Here is a 20,156-nt window from a genome sequence, read left to right on the forward strand (position 1 = left end):
CAACGGAATACTTTAGGGGCTTTTAAGCAGGAGTAGGAGGATCCTGTCAGTTGTGATAACATGGATGAACCTAGAGGATACTGTGCTAAATAAAACGGCACAGAAAGATAAATTTCCTATTATCTCACTTATACAAGGAATCTAAAAGAGTTGAACTTCCCAAAGTAGCAAATCAAATCATGGTCACTAGGGACTAAAGAAGTGGGAAGTACAGGGGAAACAATGGTCAGAGGACACAAGATTTCAGTTAAATTAAAGCTCTAAGTTCAAGAGTTCTGTTTTATGCTAATAATGTTACCCATTTGAAAACTGATGACTTCCAGACAATACCATTACAAGAAAATAGGTATGTACGGTAATACACAGATGATTCAGTAATACCGCCATGGATGCAAATATCAAAACATTATATTTATAGCATAAATTATGTACATTTTTTTATTTGTCAGTTTAAAAAAGTAAATCCCTAGAGGCAGCAGAGAGAAGTTAGGGTTTAGATTACATACTGTTTGTTTTTTGAGAGACAGTCTTACTATATAGCCCAGGCTGACCTGGAATGTGTAATCTTGCTACCTCCACCTCCAAAGTGCTAATACAAGTGTGCCTTATCTTGCCTGGCTTCAAGAAGATTCTGAGCATAATCTTTAGCTAAAGCAAAAGGATAAAAACAAAAAAGTAGTATACATAAACGTTAAATTCCAGTTACTAGATTTTTTTCACAACTAGTATAAAACAGAGGAATACTAGCAATTCTAAGACAGTCTCTAGGAATAAACAAGAAAGTAAAAATTTGTGGATAATATTAATTAGGTTTGTCAGTGCTGAAGAAATTAAAAATATAGGAACTATAAAAAATAAAAATAGCAATAGAATTAGAAATAGTATAACTTGATGGTTTAAAATAGTTATAGAAATAGAAACATGTCTATAGATACATAAAAACATACAAGTTATGTATGCATATATTCTTCTATTACCTATATCTGTAGTATTAATCACTCTAAAAGAAAGATTTTTAGTGGTTTTATGGTTCTGGAGGGTTACAGTCTATACGGGAGGAATGAAGGCATAATGACAGTAAGCTGGGGCAACAGTTAAGAGTTCACATCACGATCTACAAGCAAGAAGCAGAGAGCAGGAATGGCACCAGTCTTTTGAAACCTCAAAGTCTGCCCCCACTGACACACCTCCAACAAGGCTACACCATCTAATCCTTCACAAACAGTTCTACCAACAGGGAGCAAATACTCAAACACATGTGCCTGTGGGAGCCATTCTCATGCAAACCATCAAATCTATGGATTGAGAGCCTAGAATCAATGATGACCAACAGCAATGACTTTAGTTAGTACCCATATCTAATATATTAACAGGAACCGTCTCTTTAGGAAAATGGCACTTCTAAGACTGGAGAAAGAAAGCACAAATATGACAGACTGGGAAGAAAGCTGAATTTCACTCGGTAGAAAATTGTTTCTCCTTTGTACCATTCTTTCTTCATCGCGCGCGTGTGTGTGTACACTTGCGTCACACCAGATGTGTAGAGAAGAGAGAACAACTTAGAGGAGTTAGTTCTCTCCTTCTACCATATGGGTCCAAGGGATTGAACTCAGGTCATCAGACTTAGCAGAAAGTGCTTTTGCCACTGAGGCATTTTATCAGCCCCTAATCTTCAATCTTTCCTGTAGACCTACAAATTCTTTCCTCCTTCCTGCCTGCCTTTCTTTTTAGTGCTGGAGAACAAACCTAGGACCATTATATACTATGCCCTTGTAATTCAACATTTTTTTTTAAGTTTTTCAAGACAGGGTTTCTCTGTGTAGCTTTGGAACCTGTTCTGGAATTCATTCTGTAGACCAGGTTGGCTTTGAACTCACAGAGATCCACCACCCTCTGCCTCCTGAGTGCTGGGATTAAAGGCGTGTGCCACCATCTCCAGGCAATTCTATCTTTTTTTAATTTTTATTTTATGTATGTGGGTGCTTTGCCTGCATGTATGTTTGTGCATCATGAGTATGCCTGGTACCTACAGACCAAAGAGGATGTCAAAATATCCCCTGGAACTAGAACTACAGGTAGTTGTGAACTGACATGTAGGTACTAGGAATTAAACCCAGGTTCTCTGAAAGAGCAGCAGGTGCTCTTTACTGCTGAGTCATAGCTCCAGCCCCTCTGTGACATTTTTTTAAAGAACCCATTTTTAGAATCATATCTACTTTACATTTTTCTCATGCTAAACAATATTCCCAACAACTGACAAGCCAACCTGGTCTGTCCAGCTTGCAGGGATGGACCTGAGAGGCCCAGCAAAACCAAACTGAATCTAGCTCCAATTTCTGTGACGAAATTATTTTCTACATTTACACTTTTCAATGTAAGCTTGGAAGATGGTGACCCTATGGTTGGCAGCTTTTCCACATTTCCCAGATAAAAACTACCACTGAGATCAAAGGGACCAAACTCTGTAGGGTCCTCAGACAGAAACTAGACTAGAAGCTGTTAAGCCTGCTAACTGCTTTCAAGGACTGCTAAATGCTTCAAGAACACTGGTTTTGTGTTGAGCTTTAAGTCTATTATAAATGCCCAATTTTTTTCCCTGTAAATGAGCAAAACACTGAAACTTCTGGGATTGGACTATTCAAGGCTTTACTGGAGATAGACAGACTGCAGGACTATTCAAGGCTTTGAACAGAGGTAGATAGAGTTAGGGACCATCAGCCCTGCAGCCTCTGCTATGAAAACTGGCTAGACTGACCTCAAGGCAGCCCAGCTACTTTAGATACTTTATCTCTCTGAGAACATGCCAGCTGCCAGGGACACCACAGTTAAAGCCGTGACTCTGGCTCCAGGAGGCCTTGCTCCAGTCACAACTGCTCCAGATAGCCTGCACTGGCCTTGGAAGGCACATTCCAGTCAAGGCAAGATTTCATAACTTGTAGATAACCTTGAAGCTATTCTCACTCAAGTTACTCCTCAGTAACTCAGCAAGAAGTAAGTAAGCATGCAATGTGGAACTTGTGACTGACTGGTCCCCATACAGGGCCTATGATTGCTGGAACTGGACAGTACACTATGACTGGTGCAAACACATCTTTCATTTATTTACATACTACATACATGCCTTCCCATACACACCCTCCCTACTATATAAACAGACTGTACAGCTGTCTCTGAAATCAACTAAGAGGCATCTTTTGAGGTTTCTCCCAATGGTCTCTTCTTGTGACTTTTATAGTCGAAACATCAGGCTAAATTGACTGTACAAAGAGGAGGTGGCATTGGTGAGAATGCAGAGAACTTACAGAAAACAAACGAGGACTAAAACTCTGCAGGGAGCAGGGGCACCTGAAATGACAGAGGACAATATTTAGATGACAAGAAGCAAAAACACAAGACTGTGAGACAATTGTAAAGATGAGAATTAGAATTCAAGAAACTACCAGGCAGTGATAGCACACCTTTAATCCCAGCATTGAGGAGGCAGAAGCAGGTGGATCTCTGTGAGTTCGAAGCGCGCAGGACAACTGGTGCTGTTACACAGAGAATCCTTGTCTCGAAAAAAAAATTGAGGAAACCGCCTAGCTCTAAGGACTAAGAGTCAGTCCCTAGAAGCCATGGGTCCAGACTCTCGGAGCCTAAGAACTCTTAACACTGGCCATCTGCTGCAGCTGTTGCTACCATCCATGCCCAGCTACTGCAATAAACTGGATCCCTGGTTAGAGTGCAGCACCACTAACAGTCCGTGCTCACAACATTAACTCTTCAACTTGAGCATCTAGGACTGAAAGTTTCTGGCCCCCAGAGCTAGGAGGAGTAATAAGGAGAATAAGCCCTTATTCCTCAGGATTCAGAGGGATAAGCCTGTTGTTAGTCCAGCCCATAGGCTCTTAGCTCTCAAGGGCCCAGAACCAACAACACTAACACAGCCACCCTTTGTCTACTCATATTCCTACCCACAGAGTCAGAAATAACCCAAACCAGCTCACTGGTAACACCATCACTCACAAGAGCCATCCCATGAATTCGGTGCTTAACAATGTCAGATATATTCAGAAAAATAGCAAAATCTAAGAAAAGCAAATAACCGAATAATTCCAAAAACAATGAAGAACAACTATGACCCACTAGAATTCGTAATGTCTAGGGGAGACAAAATAAACCATGGCTTAGGTACTCAGGGAATTAAGCCAGTGTCTATGCAAATATATAAGCAGAGGGTCAGAACACAAGCTAGTTCCAGAAATTCATTATTATTTAAAACTTTCAAGTTGCAAGTATTCAACTTGTCACTGAAAAAAGATATGTCACTAAGATCTTGCTGCCTCTGGATGTATGTTAAATATAAAAGCTACAATAATACAGAGGCTTGGCACACAGAATGCAGATGTGAAGAAACCCAGAGATATAGTTCCTACAACAACTACAAGCTTGACAAACTACACACATGCAACTGACAGTACTGCAGATGAGGAGTAGCCTTCAACAAAGCCTAAAAATGATAAAGATAAAACTGCCTTCCTCCAGGGAGAGGGAAACTCTTTCTTTGAGAAATTAAAGACAGAGCAGAGCACTGAGGAAGATCTGCAGAAGTAATTAGTTAAGATGATGTCAAATAAGAGTGTGGCATACCCAAAGATTATTGCTTTGTAAAAAGGAAAAACTTGAACACAGACACACTCCCAGAGATAACATCATGTGAAGGGGTGAAGACAAACATTAGATGATGTGTCTAAAAGGCAAAGAATGTCAAAGATTGCCAGCAACCTCCTGAAGCTAGGAGAGGGAGATGGAACAGATGCTTCACAGCCTTCAGGAGTCAATTCTGCCAACACCTGGATGTCAGGCTTCTAGCTTCTAGAGCTTTGAACAGTAAATTTCTGTTGTGTAAGCCTTCAGTGGTACACTGGACCTCCATATCCACAGGTTCTACCTTGGTGGATTCAACCAACACAGACTGAAAAAAATCAAGAAAAATATGTCGAATATGCATAAACTTTTTCCTTGTCATTATCCCCTAAACAATATAAAGATTTTGTTTGATAGTATAACTAACCTAGAGGTGGTTAGTTACATCCACCTCTAGTTAGTACATATCAAAGAGGATATGCACAGGTCACACACAAATACACTGTTCCATATAATGGACTTAAGCATCAGTAGAATCACCCAGGTTCCTGCAGCTATAGAAACTGAGACAGGGATGGAAAGGCGGCTCAGAAGTTAAGAACACTGTTGCTCTTGCAGAGTACCTGAGTTCAGTTCCCAGCACCCACATAGTGGCTCATAACTATCCATAAGTCCAGTTCTAGAGGACCCATCACCCTCTTCTGACCTTCATGGACATCAAGCATGCAAGTGGTGAACATACATACACACAAGCAAACCCACACATACATAAATAATCTAGAATGGAAAAGAAAACAAGAGACAATTATGTTTTGTTGTAACTGTATCCTGTAGACCAGGAAAATAATCTACCACCATTACCAGGCTCAGGAGATCTTCTCAAGGACCTAGGTTTGGTTCCCAGCACCCACGTGTGGGGGGGGGGTCACAAAACCATCTAGAACACCCTTTTCTAGCCTTCGCAGACACTGCACACACCCTACATAAACATACACTCAGACAAACAATTATCCATAAAAACTAAAAAAACTCTTAAAAATACATATCTTTCAAAAATAGTAAGCATAGTATTTAATGGTATAATTCAACAGCATTATCACTGAAGTCAGAATGTGAGTTCTGGGATTAAAGGTGTACACCACCACTGCCTGGAAAATTTTAAAACATTTTTAAATAACCTAAAAATTTGCAAATCCTGTTCTTGACCAAAAAGATTCAACATTAAAAAGAAACAGATCCTAAATCATTCACACCAAAAAAGTCAGTGTGCACAGTTCTGATCATGGCTTTAAAAAAAATAGCAACTGAAAAGTTCATACTGAAGATCAAATACAAGAAAAAAAACTAATTAAAAAGTAGCAAAACAAAGTGGCCTCAACCCCAGGACAGTCCTCCAGCCTCAGCCCCCAAGTGCTGAGAACCACCACACATAATAAAACAAACATTCTCCAAAGGAAAAAGTACCTATACTGAGATGAACTATGTGGTCCAAGTATAAAGAAAATACAAAGTTCAGGTTACCTCATGAAGAAGAAGGAAGAGGTGGGATTAAGAGGAGAGGCACAGAGCCTTCTATGGCAGTAATTTCTTAAAAGCAGTACCTGTACCTGGATATTCTGTCTGCTATTATGGATACCTTACACATATTATTTTGTAATTTCTCAGTTATAAATCCGTAACTTAAAACAAACAAGACTGTACATATAATGATAGTCATGGTCTTAATTCTAGACTCAGTCCTTCACTACCATGATGCCCTTCTAAGTAGCCACTTGCAGATCTGTGGGAACAGTGATGGGGGACAATAAGGGACAATGCACTCTCTGATCAAACACAAGCCAGTGATAATTACTTCAGATACCAGCAAGAATAATGCTTGCCTGAATATACCACAATAGGAAGATTTATAAAAGCTTTTAGAAGCACTGCATGAAGAATGTTGTGATTTTGAGAGTAAAATGTTTTCCATTAATTATTTTTAACTGAACAAAATTCAGTGAAACCCAGATGAAATCTCAGTTCTCAATTCTGAAATTAGAGTAAGTCTAATCCCACCATTGCAATATCACTGTCAGTTCTGCATGTGGTGGGCAGGTGGCTGTGCACTCAAAGACAGCACCTCACATACTCCACCCTACCAAGCAGGCCTGGGCATCCTTTCACTATCACAGTAGAAGGCCATACCATGGGGGCTGGAGAGATGTCTCTGTGGTTAAAAGAACTGGCTGCTCTTCCAGAGGACTCGAGTTCAATTCCCAGCACCCACAAGGCTGCAACTAGGATTCCACTCTTCTGGCACCTGAGGGCACTGCACACAGGTTGTGCACAGACATATCAGCAGCAAAAACAACACACACATAAAAATGTTTTATTTGTTAATGAAAAAACACAGTTACCCAATGACCAATGACTCTATAGTTGAAGCTGGATTCTAATTTCCTATGATAGTGGAATATTCTTTGAGTATAGTAAATTGACTGCTGAGATAATCAATAAATGAATTAGCATAAAGTATGCTGACTTCTTTGGAAGGAATTTTATGAAGCAGATTCAAGACTTCTCATACAATAAACAATTCAATCACATGCACTAATAAAGTAACTAAGTAACAGTAAGAAAACACGCTATCAATCAATCAATAAACCTGTGAATTAATTATGTGTAAGACTGTACTAAGTAATGAAGGCAAATTTTAAAAGAAGCCTGCCCTGAATCAGACTACAGTAGCTAAGGACATACAAAAGACTGTTTTGAAGCCAGACATCCAAAAAAAAAAAAACTTCTACAATTCAATCCAACTTCCTTGTCATCTGCTTTCCATAGCCACACCCAGCCCAGCCAAATGCATTCCTGCTCTTCCAAGCCCTCGCACTGCAGTACACATTCTTCTTGCCCCCCAGCCCCCCACCCACCGCTGACCCCTCAGATGCTTCTCTTACACTACAGGTCTGAAAAACTTCCTAACTTCCAAAGTGCATCCCAAATGCTTCCTACATCCTTTCAAGTCTTTTATAAACAGCATGAGCCTGTATGTGCTTTCCAATTTCCTGCTCTAGCTCCTGTTATATTTTCTAGACTTATCTGTCTTGCTAGAGTCAAGACATACAACTAAAAAACCTAAACTGAAAACTGAACCATTAGCTATCTGACCTTGACCAAATCAAACTACCCAATTTTCTTAAGCTTCAGTTCCTGAATATACAAAATAAGGAAATCATCACCCAGTGAGTACTCCTTACTTAATTAATAGCGGTGTGGGTTTAGGGGGGGGGAAGTGCCTCAGAATGACAACAAAGGCATGGAAATTGTAGCTATTAGAACTACATTCTATACCCTTAATGAGCCAGAGGAAAAGCTAACATATTAAGAAAACACAAGAAAAATATTCAAAGTCAATAAAAGGCAAAACCAAAGTGTAACCAAAAAGAAACAGGTATCATGAATACTTTCTCAAAAAAGAAAAAAAAACCACCTTCCCACACTATACCATATATAAACACTAGTAAATACTAATAACAGTAGGAAAAATACCAATTGTATACAACCTGTAACAGAAAACTGAAGGAAAGGGACCACTTCCCAACTCACCAGAGCTCCCCACATTACTGGCCAAAAAAAAAAATTGATTTGAAAAAACCTCTTTCACCCTGGCTCTGTGAATAAAGCCCAAAGACTAGAAAGAAAAGCTATGTATTTATGAGAGGACAGCATTGAACTGAGTGAGTGATGGGAGGACAGATATAGGCTTGTGCAACATTCACTTAAAATATCAAAGTGGCCAAAACTATGACAATGGAGACTAGAGGGGTGGTTGCCAACAGCAGGCAAGAAGAGAATGGATTGCTCCAGAGATCTGTTACATTTCGCCCAGCAATTACCACCACTGAACTATACACTTAAAAATGACTAGGACTAGCCAGGTAATTGTGGCCCACTCCGGAGGCAGCGGCAGGCAGACCTCTTTGAGTTCGAGGCCAGTCTGGTCTACAGAGCAAATTCCAGGACAGGCTCCAAAGTTACAGAAAAACCCTGTCTCGAGGAGGGGGGGGGGGGGTCTGGGGGGGACGACTAGGACTGTGTGGATGGATGCATGCACTTGAAGGCCAGGAAGTCAGCCTTTGGTGTTAATTCCTCAGAAGCTGGCTGCCTTGGTTCTCATTTGGGAGGGGTTGGTTGGTTTGTTTTGTTCTGAGATAGCCTCTCTCTGGGGCCTGGGGCTTACAGATTAGGCTTGACCTGCAAGCAGCCAGGATCCTTCTGTCTCCTCAGCACTATTGTTATAAGCACATGTCACCAGGTCTGCTTTTTACATGGGTGCTGGGGATATAGAACTCGGGTCCAGAGTGCTGCAAACACTTTACCAACTAAGCTAATTCTTCCAGCCTGACAATAAGTTTCATATTATGTGATTTGCTACTTTTTTTAAAGGAGTTTCAAAAAAAAAAGACACGAAAACTGGTTCCCAAGCAGTAGTACTGATTTAAAAATATTTCAAATCAACTGGCCCCAATGGCCTATTTTAATCCCTAAAATAAAGTAAAAATGGAGTACATCTTTCTAGCGGGGCACAGATGCTTCTCCAACTAATACAGCATGAGGGAGGGGCAATGGCTCAGCAGGTAAATGCACTTGCCACAAAGCCTGAAGACCTGAGTCAACCCGAGTCAACCCACAGGACCCATTTGGTAGGAGGAGAGACTCCCACCTGTTGCTCAGAGACCTCCCCCCACACACACACACACACAAACTTGAATTTAGATTTTTTTTTAATCAAACTTTACAAAATGAAGCACAGGGAGCAAGTTAAAAAGAAGGGCTGAGTACACAATCCATGCTAACTGGTGGAAGAAACACAAGCAGACTATTCAGACACAAACAGACTGTGTCATCCCCACCCGACACACAGCCTAAGTTCCTAAGTAAGACCTTCATAGAGGCTTCTCTTTATTCAAAGCACAAAGAAAAATTCAGCTTGCCTACAAGGCCCAGCACAATCTGGCCCCACTCCACTTCTCCAGCTCTCTGTCCTACCAGATTATTCCACAAGCCTGCACGTCCCTCCTTGTGTCCCCTTCCTCTCCTCTCTGTCATCACAGGGTCTCTGCTCTGCTAGCCAATCTCACTGAAGCACTTCTTTCCTATGCATCCTGAATATCTCCATTCATAAGTTTCATTTGTAACTCTCTTAACACATCACAACTGCATCTTAACATCTGTGTGGTTACTGGATTATCATCTGCTGAAAACGGGGATCATGCCTGCATTTATTCTCAACTCCACAGTCAAGCAGTGAGCGGTACCAGGTGGACACTCCAGTATCTGCATAATAACTAGATTAAACAATATAATATCTACAAGAAAACAAAAAAAATATCCAAAATGGTCTTAAGAGTTTATCCGCCTTCATAATTGTATCTTTGGTGGCTCTGCAAAGCAATAGCTTAAAATCCTTATCTGAACTGCTAATGTCCTTCTACAGCTTAAGTCAACTGCTAAGCATCAAAGACTGATAAGATAACCATACACACACACACACACACACACACACACACACACACGGACATACATACACAGACACACATGGGCACACCACAGATAAAACATAATTGGTTGCTAGGTAACCATTGTTTCTGTTGTCTCCTGACGCAGTGTCTACTACATATGAAAATACTCAAGGATATCAGTCAAATAAAGAACAAAACTTCACAAGACTCTTAAGTACCCCTTAAACAGTAACTTACTTAAACTGCTGTGTTTTGCATAATATGAGACCCACTGCAGAAGCAGAGGCTCTCTATGGGACAAAGCACCTGTTTTAGATCGCAAACGGGGAAAAACACCAGAGATTTGTGCGTGGTATGTTTTGAAAGAAATGGATCAGAATCAAATGACTTTAGAATTTTAAATATGAACTAAAGAATACCATATGGAAATGTTTCCCAAACCCTAAGGAATATAGAAACTTATTTATTATTTATTATCTATAAATCAAAGCATATCTATACTTTGGAGGCAAATCAACTATTATTTCATCCATAAACATATCCCTGAAAACCACCAGTGCTTTCTCCGCCCTCTAACCTACTAGACGGCACTTAACGCGTACCACATAGATTGTAGTTAACCAGTGTCATCTCACTGCTTTCCCAGGGGGGCAATGCGGACAATCTTGATGTCTTCTAAAAGTCATTGCAAGCGCATTAACGCTACTGGTGCTTAATACTAAGTGAAATGAAATGATAGTTTTGAATAGTGGATCTTAGTAAGTTCCTGCATTTTATCCCTAAATAATTCCACAAACTGTGCACACTTCTGTTTTCACCCATCATCGTTATATTAAATGCAATCAGTAGTTACCAACATCTCAAGTTTCCTTAGAGCCACTTGTCCTGACACAAAGGAGGTTTTCAGCGCCACTGCATCTTCCGAAGGGGACATCAGAGCTATGTTAGTTAACACCTGCCCCCACTTCAACTTAGTAAATTTTACTTGAAATTTTTCTCAAGATGAGTCAAGTTCCTTCAGTATAAAAAGGTTCCTCCTGTATAAAACTGGAAGCAACAACATCTACGACACGATATACTAACCACAACTCATTCATAACTGGAAAGCTAACTCCCGGGGAAACCGTGGGTTCAGAGTGTGCAATGAAATGAGTCTCTACGGCCCGGGGAATGGTAAAGTGTATCACTTTGGAAAGCTCGGGCGATCGGCAAGTGCGGCGGCTCAGCACGAGGCGCCGCAAGCCTGTCAGGCTCCATCGAGACCCACGAGAACACTGTCCCCAGGTGACCCGAGGCTCGGGAAGCTTCGCCTTCCCAGCCACCGGCTCCAATCCCATCTCCCTCCTCACGCACCCAACTGCGCTACAAAAGGAAAGACCCGCGGGCCGTGAGGGGCCCGAGGCCAGGCCGGAGCCGTCGTGCGGCGACCAAAGGAGCCGGAGTCGGGCGCCCCAGGAGGCGAGGACGCACGGCCCGGGCCGCGGAGCGCGGCGCTGCGGGAAGGCCAGACCCGGCGGCCGGGGCGTGCGCAGGGGGAGGGGGCAAAGAGCCTCACCGTCGCTCCCCGGAGGCCGGCGCCGTCGCGGACCCGCAGTTGCTAAGGAGAATGCGCTTCCGGGTCACGAGCGAGCGTTCCAGTGAACGACGGTGGCCGGGTGGGGCCAAGAGCAAAGCGCAGGGCGAGTGGGCGGTGGAGGCGGTGGTCCCTGCGGCAGCGCCAGGAGATTAAGCGAGGGGCGTGGATCACTCCGCGTGGGCAGCTTCCGACTGGGAGACGACAACCGAGCCGCCTTTCTGCCCGGGGTTCCTCTCGCAGGATCTGGGTCCTGAAACCCCCAACTTAGCCAGTGTCACATTGCAGGTGCTACCAGGCTTAAGGATGCTCTGGGCTTCCTCTCCTCGCTGGTGGAACAACGCTAGCGCCTTCCTTGTTACCCTCTCTTACTCATCCGTCCATTGTCTCATCACTCCTTCACTGGACATCTGTTCAGGGATAAGTGCATTGGGTAGAGAGCTGTATAACACGGGCAAGTCTGTACCCCAGAATGTGCAGGCTGGTGACCAAAGAGGTGACAGTGTCTAACTCGCTGACATGAGTGAAGAAGCTGTGAAGCCTGCGTGAGAACGGCCTGCCTAGGCACAAGCAGGGAAGAGCATAGAGGCCTCAACCAAGCGGAGGGGGAGGGAAGTGTTTCAAACCGTGAGACGCAATGTGGTGTCAAGCCCGCCCAAAGGCAGCGCGGCCTGACCAGAGAAGTGTGTCAAGAATTGCTAAAAGATAGGGATGGAGTCTAGACCAGGACGACTCTGTAAACCAAAGAGGAGGAACACCCAAGGAGCATCCAGGGAAACATGAGGACATATGTCTGTGAGGGACTGGTCACTCGTCAACATCTGTGGAGATCATGTGTCCAGTGGTGCCCATAAAATAATCAAAACTCAAGAATACAGTCCCAAAGTAGAAGGTGCTGGAATGGGGCTCACTTCTGGTGAAGGAGGCAGTTACATTATTCTACATGTTAAATCAAGAAAAAAAAAAGCAGAGATAGCTAACTTCCAGATTTCTTAATGCTTTAAAAATCATGGTATAACTTACATGTGTGTTTAAGGAATGAATCCGAGGATCCTTTGTTTTGTTTGGGGTTTTTTATTATTTTTATTTTTTAGCTTTCTCTCATATCTTTCCAGAACCCTCAGACAAACTTCCATGTAAGCAAAACTTGTCTATTCAAACTTCAGAGAGTAGATAGCAGGGATTTGAGGGTTCCGTGAATAGGAAGCAGGCTAGTGAATGAGAAAACCCAGAAGAGACAGAGAACAAAGGGTTGAAACAATAAAATAGGGGATGGGAGGGGGCTAGAAATGGAAAGTGAGGCTAAGAAAACCAAAACTAAACTCAAGAACAGAGTTTTGAGGACACAAACTAAGAAAGGGGAGCCAAGATCATTAGATCGTCCAAGACCTCAATTTGGCTGAGCATGTGGCAGAAAGGGTGGTAACTGGTGTAAAGGTCACAGGGCGGTATGATGGGCATTCTACCATGACCTCTGAGTGGAGTAAGTGTGGCTTCCTCATGTGAGCTGAAGGAAGACCACAACAGACTTTGGAGCGGACCTGGGCTAAGAGGCTTGCTCCACAACCCTAGGTCCAGCTCATGTACCTTCCTCAAGAATGTAAACTCTTCTGAAGGACTTAGAAATAATGGCTTTCTCTGGAAACCTATACATTTATTCCTGATTGATTTAACCAGCTGTCTATGAAAGTAAATCAATTAATTTTTTAAATGCATGATTGAAAAATATAGGCACCCATAAGGTACGGTCAAGAGGGCTGTCTTAATCCATTCTGACTTCTGTGACTGAATGCCATAGTCTATGAGCAGACTTCCCTAGAGACTGGGAAATACGGAATCAGGCACCGACCTCTTCAGTGTTTGATGTAGACCCACTTCCTGACTTAGAGTCAGCAATCTGCTCAATGTGTCCCCACAAGGCAGAAAAGACAAGGGAGTTCTCTAAAGTCTATTACAAGGAGACTATCCCATCCATGAAGACTTTGGTGCCCATGACCTAATCACCTACCAATGACTCTACCTCCTAATACTATCCCACAAGGTATTGGGAAGGTGGGGAAGGAAACAGACATTAATTCTACAGCAAAGGCCTAGGACCAAGTCAAGACCAGTAAGTTGTTATGGTTTAGTAAAAAGTAAGCTACATCGGTTGTTTGGTGAATAAAAGGTGTAGGCCAACTTATGATCTAGAAATGAGAAGGCCAAAATGCATGAGTTGATGAAGTCTGATTTGCACATACCTTGTGGTGTATTCTATTGAGTCAGGTAATGCACTGGGCTCCATTTAGTTGGGTTTCTGTGGAATGCCAGCGGTGTCCTAAGAGATGGGAACTTAGCGTTATTAGGAAAGGCCTTTTTATTCTGCACTTCGACATGATAAGCTTCATCTATATTTGGTGTCTGGATGACTGATGGCCCATTAATGATGCAAAAATGCTTTGAGAAATGTGTCCCAAGACCCAGCACAAGAACAGGCCCACAACTGCCAGACCCTTCTGGAACATGAAAAGTGCCACCTACAGGCTCTCAAAGCACACAATTTGACTTTAGGAGCATTGTGTCTACATCTAAGTCAGTCTTGTCTGCTGTAGCAAAGGACCACAGGGACCTTAAGCAACAGAATTTATACAGTTCCCAAAGTTGCAGTCTCTAAGATCAAGGCATTGGCAGATGGTTTGATCAGGACTGACTTCCTGTTTCTTGTCTTGTCCTGATCAGACAGGAAAAGAGCTAATTAACTTTCTAGCGTCTCGTAAAAATACCAACCCCATTCTTGAAGACTTCACCCTTATGACCCAATCACCTCCCAAAGGCCCCACCTCCTGCTATAATGGAACTGGTTTTCAGAATATGAATTTGAAAGGGCATAAACCTGCAACCCCCAAACCTGCTATTTATCCCTAACTCACAGGTGAGTTACGGAATCCAGAGAGCTGCTGTTGTCCCAGGACTTTCCAGGCCGAGTTCCTCTTGATTCCTAAGCACTGCTTCCTCTGTCCAGAACTCTGTGCTAACATCCACCCAGGCCTAAAGGGTCCCTAACTGTATGTGCCCTGCCACCACATTCTTAGACAGTCTGCCATCAGGTGGTCCTGGAAGTTGTCTCTTTCTCCTTTCCCAATTCTGTTGCCATCAAAGACAGTGGAAAGAGTAGTTACTAAGCAACTTGGGATCAATAAAAAAAAAAGTGTTGCAACCTCAAAGATGAACCCAGGTGATAAAGGCAGGGTGTGCGTATGAATGTGTGGGAGTAAGTGTGTGAAAAACAGTGCAGTGACCAAAGCAAACACCACCGGAGCTTCAAGGAGATAAAGCAGAGTAAGCCCGTACGGCAGCGTGAGTCAGCCGTGCGGATGCTGACCTCATCACACGGGAAGTAAAGGATCATGAAAGGAGCATGAAACAGGGCAAAACTGAAAACATTCCAAGGAGAAAAGGAGAGCAGTGCTTGCTGGCCAGGAGGGATTTGGGGAGACTTCAGATCCTGAAGACCATATATGTGGGCTGAGAGCCCGGGCCAAGGTCCTGCGGGTGAGCAGTGGGAAGATGTGAAGTCTCAACATCTCACTGCCTGGTCCAGTGTCCTCACAGCAGCACCAGACCCACCCGGACCACTGTCTCCAACTGGAGGTCTCACTCCACGTTCTGGCTTTGTTCTCAGTTTACTTTAAATTTAGATTATTGTTTTTTCTTTCTAGTGTTGGGTTTCTCTTTCCCTTAACTTTTAGAATACAAATCCTACTAAAACACTCCTTTCTTTAAAAAAAATTCTCGTCTTATTTCTTTACTATCAGGTTCTTTTTTTTATTTTATCATTCCCATTTAAAATTTTGCCAGAGAGCTGGCTCAGAAGTTAAGAGCACTGGTTGCTCTTCCAGAGGACCCAAATTCTTAGCACTCAGGGTGTGTCTCACAACTGTCTGTAGCTCCAGTCCCATGTGGCTCTGACGCCCTCTTCTGACCTCTATGGGTACTGCATACACATGGTGAGACATACATGCAGGAAATATACCCACACATAAGATAAAAATAAAATAAAAAGCTAATAAATATAATAACCATCTTCTAACTATTTAACTACCAACTTGTCATATTTTTAATTTTTGAAGTATGTGTGTGTATGTGTGTGGTGTGTAAGAAGAAAGTTTCAGAAGTTGGTTCTCTCCTTGTTGAAACAAGTTCTCTTATTTTTGAATGATGCTTCACACTCTAGGCCAGCTCACCTGCAAGTTGGCTGATGTTCCTGTCTAATCTCCTGTAAACAGAGGCTGGCTGCTCGTTTGTTTCCCAGCTGCCCAGACCCGAATAATCACACAGAAACTGTGTTAATTACAACACTGTTTGGCCAATGGTTCATTCATATTTCTAGTGAGCTTTTACATCTTAAATTAACCCATTTCTGTTCATCTGTGTATCAGCACAAGGCTGTGGCTTACTGCTAAGGGTCCGGTGTCTGTCTCCTTCAGCAGCTACATGGTGTCTCTTTGACTCTGCCTACTTTCTCTTTCTATCTTTGTTCTGATTTCCCAATAAAGCTGGAGCCTGACTTTACTCTGCTAAGCCACTGGCCCAAACAACTTTATTCATTAACGAATAAAAGCAACATACATATAGATGGCATCCCACGTCAACCTCCCATCCCACCGAAGGAGTGCTAGGATTACAGATGTTCATTTTACACCTGACTTTCTGCATGGGTTCCCGGGATAAAACTCAAGTGGTCAGGCTTGCACCTGAAACCCAATTTTTTCATAATTTGTTTGGTATATTGTTCTTTTTAGACAGTCTCTTATTTTTTAATTGCTTCTTGGTGTCACACTTCTTTTTTTTATTTCATGTACAGTACTTTAAGTGTGGATTTTAGAACTGGGCTACACAGTGAGACCTAGTCTCAAAAGAAAAGGCCTTCATTTTTACTCTCTCTCTCAACATTCTGTTCTATCTTTCTCCTGTCTCTCTCTTACACGTCTCTTTCCATTCTGAATGTTCTCTTTCAATCACAGGCCGGTCTCACCAGCTCCAAGTGGCACCTAATAACTGTTGCACTTGAAGGAGAGAATGACATAAAATCCACAAACCCCAGACTGTTAGTGGGGACTTCACGGCGGAGAAAGAGCTGCATTAAGCAAGTTTTTACTTTTCTTATATACTTTGCCACTGCCAGATCCCTGCTCCATCTGGAGATAATTTAACAAAAGGGAGCCTGTTGAGGGGCAGAGTCATTGGCACGGCAACACAATCTAACAGCCCTTAAAGCAGGGGGAGCAAAAGTTCTGGGTTCAAGCCAACTCCCCTATTCGCTCACTGGGAGCTACTTATTCCCTGTGTTGTCTTGGATGAGTTTCTCAACATCTCTGAGTCTCCGTCTTCCTTCCTTGTAGAACGTGGATAATTATGGTAAAATATCTCATAATGTTACTCTAAAAGATTTAAGTGAGCTGATAGATGCAAAACATTTATAATGGCGCCTGGCACATAATAAATATTCTGTTATCATTTAATAAAAAGCTATTCTAAAAGGTGGCCTCGCGCAGGAATGTAAAGTGACTATGTGTCTTGTGGATCACCTAACATCTTAACAACAGGGGTAGCATTCACAACTCTGTAGCAGGCCACAGAGTTTGCCAAACCATTTTTGGCACCTTGAATAAACGGATCACCAGCTGCTTTGTGATCTCTTACCCAGGAAGCGTTGCAGGGAGTAGGGGTAAGTGCGTGTCACTAAGCACACATGGCATGGTGGCAAAGAGGGAAAATGTAAATGAAGACTTAATCTCTCTTTCCATTGATCATACTATGTCTTGACCTTATAGAATTCTTTGGTTGGTTGATTGGCTGGTTAGTTTTGTTTGTTTGTTGTTTGTTTTTGTTTAGTTTTTCAAGACAGATTTTCTCTGTGTAGCTTTGGAGCCTGTCCTAGAACTCGCTCTCTGGACCAGGCTGGCCTCAAACTCACAGAGATTCCCTTGCCTCTGACTCCTGACTAAAGGCAAGGGGTTAAAGGCATGCCACACCCCCACGCAGCTGACCTTCTAGAATTCTACACAGAAGACATCTGATTGTCCGAAGTAAGCCTCTGAATTGGGTTAGGGACCAAGTAAGCTAAACCAGGGAAACAAACTCACCCAGTAGTATCACTACACAGGACTATAATGTCTGAAGGATGAGGGAGCATATGAGTATTCTTAGGGGAGGGGACGTAGGAATGTAGGGAAGAAGAAATGATAACTTCATCCAAAACAGCCCGGCCTCTCCACAGATATGCACATCTTAGCATGAAGAGCAGGAATATAATGTTCAGGCATAATGAAAATGTAATGAGCATATATTAAAATATCTTACTGGGGGAGAGGGGGCAGCGAGATAGTTCAGTGGATTAAAAAGCCCTCTCCATCAAGCCTACAGCCTGACTTTGATAATCAAGGTCCACACAGTGGAAGAAGTGAACCACTTTCTACAGGTTATCCCTCTGACATGCATGACGCATGTGTGCACCCAAGTATACACACGTGTGCGTGTATGCGTGTGTTTGCGTGCACACACACACATACACACACACATGCAAACCAAGTAATTTTCTTTTGTTTTAGCTGAGGAAATTTTTCATAGCAAACCAAAATAATCTCATTGAGGGGTATTTGTAGAAGTAAGTTTTTAAAACCTTTAATCTATGTGTAGGAAAGAAAATGCTTTTGAGTTAAAACATGTATGAGAATGAACAAGGGATGTTTTAGTTTAGATAATTGAAGACAGTGAGCAAAACTCCAGGAAATTAGGTTCAGAAATGTTACATTTGATCTCTAAATGAATCTCAAAAACAGCAACTATTAGAAACCCTGTGTTAAGCTTAAAAGGAAGCCAAGAATTTTATGAACTGAGAAAATATCAGATAACACAATTACAACAATTATAAGATCACATGTAAATGGACTAAATTCTCCTACTTAAAAAAGAACGGAATCACAGACTGAATTTAAAAACAAAATTCACGTCTATGCATCTTATAAAATACATATTTCAAAAAAGGAGAGAAGGAATGGAAACTTGGCTCAGATAAACTACACTTATACAAAAGCAAGCATTGCATGTACCAGCTTGACTGATGAAGCTATCTTCATCCCAGAATTCCAGCGCACCTCAGCATGCACAGAATACCAGAGGGAGGACCCTATGGTGGTCAATGTGCAGGATAAACTACCCCCAGGGGAAAATTCCTTCTTCAGCCAAAGCCAGAAAGAGGACCAAAGACAAGAAGTTACCTGTGCTTTGTGCAACGGGGAAACTGGAAGGAATGGGGTGCCCACAGTGTATGCCCTGCCCTGCGGGTTCTCAACAGAAGGAGCGCCAGCAGGGGAAGGGTGCTGCTGGAGCATGTTGGCATCAGCTCCCAACAATACCCCATTCATGAGCCTCAAGCACAGGCTTTGCCCCATCTCCGCTGAAGAATCGCTAGCAGGTCCGTACACCTCAAGGCCTCAGCTTCTTCCTCTGCAGAAAGCTATGGGAGAGACGGTCCCAAAGAAGAACAAACTGGGATAGGAGAGCTTTCCCCAAAAATAACTATCATTATTCCAGTAACAATTATGCCATTACAAAAATTAATTAGTTTTAAAAACACAGATATTCTTATTAGACAGTATCAAGACTCAGAAACATTCACCCTCCACTAGACCACAATACAATAGAATTAGAGAAAATACCAGAATGCCATGTGATCCTATGTGACAAGAAGTGAAAGAAAGACTCTAGAAGGGAGCACCTGAGCCACAAGGCTGCATTGTATACCTCTATATTCTCAAAACAAAAATGATAGCAGCAACACTGTCAAAGCTGTGTTGGAGAAATGTTTATATATTTAAATACCATAGCAACAAAGAAAAGAACAAAACAATGGGATCTGCATCTAAACAACACAAATTTAAAGGGAGAGTAATGGATATAAAATTGAACAAATTAGAAAAGAGACTGTTTAGTATGCAAAATGAAATTTAAAACTTTATTACAGACAGCAGGAGCACAGTGGTGTACGCCTGTAATCCTAGCATTTGAAAGGTAGAGGCAACCAGATATTTGTGAGTTCAAGGACAGCCTGGTCTTCCTCACGAGTTTTAAAACAGTCCAAGCTGCTTAGTGAGGCCTTGTCTCAAAAAACAAACAAACAAGCAACACTTCATAACAGTGAGTTCCTGCTGCCTTTGCAATCCCCGAAAGTCGCCGTGACGTTCAGCTGGGTCTGCCCACCTGTCTAAGTCTGCAACTTTTCCTTTTCCTGTTTCCTGTCTCTTTCAGATGCTGACCAAAACCCAAGAATGCTTTTCTTGGTGCTCTGGCTTCTTCACCCTTTCCCTAAAGCTCCCGTACCCCAACATGTGGCTGTCAGCCATGTGGCTGGCCTATAAGCCCACCTATCTCCAATGGCATGGTATTTTTCCTTCCCTTTCTATGAAACTGAA

At 42.4% G+C, this 20,156-nt stretch overlaps 1 protein-coding gene across 4 annotated transcripts in view; it reads right to left on the bottom strand.

Moving 5' to 3' along the window:
- Dis3l2 (DIS3 like 3'-5' exoribonuclease 2) overlaps positions 1 to 11,741 on the bottom strand; it is a 381,042-nt gene extending 369,301 nt beyond the window's left edge. For all 4 annotated transcript variants that reach the window (XM_041650838.1, XM_041650836.1, XM_041650837.1 and 1 more), the window contains exon 1: positions 11,686 to 11,741. The gene's annotated coding sequence lies outside the window, so the exon portion shown is untranslated. The remainder of the gene's footprint in view (positions 1 to 11,685) is intronic.
- Positions 11,742 to 20,156: the final 8,415 nt, after the last annotated feature.

The sequence above is a fragment of the Microtus oregoni genome, unplaced genomic scaffold (assembly GCF_018167655.1).
Source record: "Microtus oregoni isolate MIOR12 unplaced genomic scaffold, Mior012 000004F_ref0000308, whole genome shotgun sequence".
In the NCBI taxonomy this organism is placed as follows: Eukaryota; Metazoa; Chordata; class Mammalia; order Rodentia; family Cricetidae; genus Microtus; species Microtus oregoni.